Source organism: Hyla sarda, unplaced genomic scaffold, assembly GCF_029499605.1.
Source record: "Hyla sarda isolate aHylSar1 unplaced genomic scaffold, aHylSar1.hap1 scaffold_2525, whole genome shotgun sequence".
Classification (NCBI taxonomy): domain Eukaryota; kingdom Metazoa; phylum Chordata; class Amphibia; order Anura; family Hylidae; genus Hyla; species Hyla sarda.
The window spans coordinates 1-6492 of NW_026609213.1; positions in this window are offsets into that span (position 1 = coordinate 1).

The window sequence follows — 6492 nt, forward strand, 5'->3', positions numbered from 1 at the left end:
AGAGTATATACTTATATGTGATCATATATATAATATCTGTAGAGTATATACTATATGTGATTATATATATAATATCTGTAGAGTATATACTATATGTGATTATATATAATATCTGTAGAGTATATAGTATATGTGATCATATATATAATATCTGTAGAGTATATAGTATATGTGATCATATATATAATATCTGTAGAGTATATAGTATATGTGATCATATATATAATATCTGTAGAGTATATAGTATATGTGATCATATATATAATATCTGTAGAGTATATGCTATATGTGATTTATATATATATAGATAGATAATATCTGTAGAGTATATACTATATGTGATTATATATATAATATCTGTAGAGTATATACTATATGTGATTAATATATATAATATCTGTAGAGTATATACTATATGTGATTAATATATAATATCTGTAGAGTATATACTATATGTGATTATATATAATATCTGTAGAGTATATACTATATGTGATTATATATATAATATCTGTAGAGTATATACTATATGTGATTATATATAATATCTGTAGAGTATATACTATATGTGATTATATATATATCTGTAGAGTATATACTATATGTGATTATATATATAATATCTGTAGAGTATATACTATATGTGATTATATATAATATCTGTAGAGTATATACTATATGTGATTATATATAATATCTGTAGAGTATATACTATATGTGATCATATATATAATATCTGTAGAGTATATACTATATGTGATTATATATATAATATCTGTAGAGTATATACTATATGTGATTATATATAATATCTGTAGAGTATATGCTTTATGTGATCGTATATATAATATCTGTAGAGTATATACTATATGTGATTATATATAATATCTGTAGAGTATATACTATATGTGATCATATATATAATATCTGTAGAGTATATACTATATGTGATATATATATAATATCTGTAGAGTATATACTATATGTGATTATATATATAATATCTGTAGAGTATATACTATATGTGATCATATATATATAATATCTGTAGAGTATATACTATATGTGATATATATATAATATCTGTAGAGTATATACTATATGTGATCATATATATAATATCTGTAGAGTATATACTATATGTGATTATATATATAATATCTGTAGAGTATATACTATATGTGATTACATATATAATATCTGTAGAGTATATACTATATGTGATTATATATAATATCTGTAGAGTATATACTATTTGTGATCATATATATAATATCTGTAGAGTATATACTATATATGATTATATATATAATATCTGTAGAGTATATACTATATGTGATCATATATATAATATCTGTAGAGTATATGCTATATGTGATTATATATATATATATAGATAGATAATATCTGTAGAGTATATACTATATGTGATTAAATATATAATATCTGTAGAGTATATACTATATGTGATTATATATATAATATCTGTAGAGTATATACTATATGTGATCATATATATAATATCTGTAGAGTATATACTATATGTGATTATATATATAATATCTGTAGAGTATATACTATGTGATTATATATAATATCTGTAGAGTATATACTATATGTGATTATATATAATATCTGTAGAGTATATACTATATGTGATTATATATAATATCTGTAGAGTATATGCTATATGTGATCATATATATAATATCTGTAGAGTATATACTATATGTGATTACATATATAATATCTGTAGAGTATATACTATATGTGATTATATATATAATATCTGTAGAGTATATGCTATATGTGATTATATATATATAATATCTGTAGAGTATATACTATATGTGATTATATATATAATATCTGTAGAGTATATACTATATGTGATTATATATATATCTGTAGAGTATATACTATATGTGATCATATATATAATATCTGTAGAGTATATGCTATATGTGATCATATATATAGATATCTGTAGAGTATATACTATATGTGATCATATATATAATATCTGTAGAGTATATGCTATATGTTGATTATATATATATAATATCTGTAGAGTATATACTATATGTGATCATATATATAATATCTGTAGAGTATATACTATATGTGATCATATATATAATATCTGTAGAGTATATGCTATATGTGATTATATATATAATATCTGTAGAGTATATGCTATATGTGATTATATATATAATATCTGTAGAGTATATACTATATGTGATTATATATATAATATCTGTAGAGTATATACTATATGTGATTATATATATAATATCTGTAGAGTATATACTATATGTGATTATATATATAATATCTGTAGAGTATATACTTTATGTGATTATATATAATATCTGTAGAGTATATACTATATGTGATTATATATAAATATCTGTAGAGTATATACTATATGTGATTATATATATAATATCTGTAGAGTATATACTATATGTGATTATATATAATATCTGTAGAGTATATACTATATGTGATCATATATATAATATCTGTAGAGTATATGCTATATGTGATTTACATATATAATATCTGTAGAGTATATACTATATGTGATTATATATATAATATCTGTAGAGTATATACTATATGTGATTATATATATAATATCTGTAGAGTATATACTATATGTGATTATATATATAATATCTGTAGAGTATATACTTTATGTGATTATATATAATATCTGTAGAGTATATACTATATGTGATTATATATAATATCTGTAGAGTATATACTATATGTGATTATATATATAATATCTGTAGAGTATATACTATATGTGTGATTATATATAATATCTGTAGAGTATATACTATATGTGATCATATATATAATATCTGTAGAGTATATGCTATATGTGATTACATATATAATATCTGTAGAGTATATACTATATGTGATTATATATAATATCTGTAGAGTATATACTATATGTGATCATATATATAATATCTGTAGAGTATATACTATATGTGATTATATATATCTGTAGAGTATATACTATATGTGATCATATATATAATATCTGTAGAGTATATGCTATATGTGATTTTATATATATATATATATATATATATATATATATATAGATAGATAATATCTGTAGAGTATATACTATATGTGATTAAATATATAATATCTGTAGAGTATATACTATATGTGATTATATATATCTGTAGAGTATATACTATATGTGATTATATATAATATCTGTAGAGTATATACTATATGTGATTATATATATATAATATCTGTAGAGTATATACTATATGTGATCATATATATAATATCTGTAGAGTATATACTATATGTGATTATATAAAATATCTGTAGAGTATATACTATATGTTATCATATATATAATATCTGTAGAGTATATGCTATATGTGATCATATATATAATATCTGTAGAGTATATACTATATGTGATTAAATATATAATATCTGAAGAGTATATACTATATGTGATTATATATAATATCTGTAGAGTATATACTATATGTGATCATATATATATAACATCTGTAAAGTATATGCTATATGTGATCATTGTCACGATTCGGCTGGCAGGAGGTGGATCCTCTGAGCCAGAGAGGGATTGGCGTGGACCGGTTCTAAGTTGCTACTGGTATTCACCAGAGCCCGCCGCAAAGCGGGATGGTCTTGCAGCGGCGGTAGCAACCAGGTCGTATCCACCAGCAACGGCTCAACCTCTCTGACTGCTGAAGATAGGCGCGGTACAAGGGAGTAGACAAGAGCAAGGTCGGACGTAGCAGAAGGTCAGGGCAGGCAGCAAGGATCGTAGTCAGGGGCAACGGCAGGAGGTCTGGAACACAGGCTAGGAACACACAAGGAAACGCTTTCACTGGCACAATGGCAACAAGATCCGGCGAGGGAGTGCAGGGGAAGTGAGGTATAAATAGGAGTGCAGGGGAAGTGAGGTATAAGTAGGGAGTGCACAGGTGAACATACTGATTAGGCCTGCTGCGCCAATCAGTGGCGCAGTGGCCCTTTAAATTGCAGAGACCCGGCGCGCGCCGCGCCCTAAGGAGCAGGGCCGCGCGCGCCGGGACAAGACAGACGGGGAACGAGTCAGGTACGGGAGCCGGATGCGCATCGCGAGCGGGCGCCTCCCGCATCGCGAATCGCATCCCGGCTGAGAGTGATATTGCAGCGCACCCGGTCAGCAGGTCTGACCGGGGCGCTGCGAATGAGAGGATGCTGCGAGCGCTCCGGGAGGAGCGGGGACCCGGAGCGCTCGGCGTAACAGTACCCCCCCCCTTGGGTCTCCCCCTCTTCTTGGAGCCTGAGAACCTGAGGATAAGACTTTTGTCTAGGATGTTGTCCTCAGGTTCCCAGGATCTCTCTTCTGGGCCACAACCTTCCCAATCCACCCAAAAATTTTTTTTTTCCTCTGACAGTCTTGGAGGCCAGAATCTCCTTCACGGAGAAGACGTCAGAAGAACCAGAAACAGGAGTGGGAGAAACAAGTTTGAGAGAGAAGCGGTTAATGATGAGTGGTTTAAGGAGAGAGACATGGAAGCATTGGGAATACGAAGAGAAGGAGGAACGAAGAAGTTTGTAAGAGACAGGATTAATCTGGCACAAGACTTTGAAAGGGCCAAGATAGCGTGGTACCAATTTGTAACTGGGGACACGAAAGCGGACATATTTAGCGGAGAGCCATACCTTGTCTCCGGGAGCAAAAATGGGGGGAGTTCTTCTTAGTGTTGAGCGGCATAGGCCATATTCGAATTCGCGAATATTCGCGAATATATGGATGAATATTCGTCATATATTCGCGAATATTCGCATATTCGTTATATCCTCGTTTTATTTTCGCGTACGCGAAAATACGCGCATGCGAAAATTAGCATATGTGGAAATTCGCATATGCGAAAATTAGCATATGCTAATTTTCGCATATGCGAATTTTCGCGCGCCAGTCTCCCACAGTAGTATTACAGCCTTCTTTACACCACACAAGCTGGAAGCAGAGAGGGGTGATCACTGTGATGTGTACTGTGAAGAAAAAAAAAATCAAAAAAAAAATAAATAAAAAAATATTCGTAATTACGAATATATAGCGCTATATTCGCGAAATTCGCGAATTCGCGAATATGCGATATTCGCGAATAATATTCGAATTGCGAATATTCGCGAGCAACACTATTCTTCTTTTCTTATCGGCAAATCTTTTCATCCGGGATGAAGCCTGTAAAAGAGAATTTTGGGTCTCTTTCCATATGGTGGAAAGATCACGAGTCACTTCATCCACAGCGAGCAAACCAGAGGGCAAGGGAGTAGGGAGGGGGGAAGAGGGTGACGGCCGTACACCACGAAAAATGGGGACTTAGCAGAAGATTCGGAGACTCTGAAGTTGTATGAGAATTCAGCCCATGGTAGAAGATCTGCCCAGTCATCTGGCGGGAGGAAACAAAATGCCGTAAATAGTCACCCAGGACCTGATTAATTCTTTCTACTTGCCCATTGGATTGGGGATGATAAGAAGAAGAGAAGTTTAATTTAATCTTGAGTTGTTTACAGAGAGCCCTCCAGAATTTAGACATGAATTGGACGCCTCTATCCGAGACGATATGCGTGGGCAAAACCGTGAAGGCGAAAAATGTGTACAAAAAATTGTTTTGCCAACTGAGGCGCTGAAGGAAGACCAGGAAGAGGAATAAAAATGTGCCATCTTGGAAAATCGATCAACGACCACCCAAACAACTGTGTTGCCACGGGATGAGGGCAAGTCTTTAATAAAGTCCATACCAATCTGTGACCAAGGCTGTTCGGGGACAGGCAGAGGATGAAGGAGGCCAGCAGGCTTCTGGCGAGGAGTCTTATCCCGGGCACAGACAGTACAGGCCCGCACAAAATCAACAACATCAGTCTCCAGAGTCGGCCACCAATAAAAACGAGAGATGAGTTGCAAGGATTTTTTGATGCCCGCATGGCCTGCGAGGTGGGAGGAGTGTCCCCATTTGAGAATCCCGAGACGCTGGCGTGGAGAAACGAAGGTCTTCCCTGGAGGAGTTTGCCTGATGGAGACTGGAGAAGTGGAGATCAGACAGTCAGGAGGAATGATGTGTTGCGGGGAGACCTCTACTTCAGAGGCATCAGAAGAACGAGAGAGGGCATCGGCCCTAATGTTCTTGTCAGCAGGGCGAAAATGGATTTCAAAGTTAAAACGGGCAAAGAACAGAGACCACCTGGCCTGGCGAGGGTTCAGTCTTTGGGCAGACTGGAGATAGGAGAGGTTCTTGTGATCAGTGTATATGATATCTGGAAATTTTGATCCCTCCAGCAGATGCCTCCATTCCTCAAGCGCCAATTTAATGGCCAGTAGTTCTCGATCACCAATGGAGTAGTTCCTCTCCGCCGGAGAGAAGGTCCTAGAAAAAAACCCACAAGTAACAGCATGCCCGGAAGAATTTTTTTGTAGAAGGA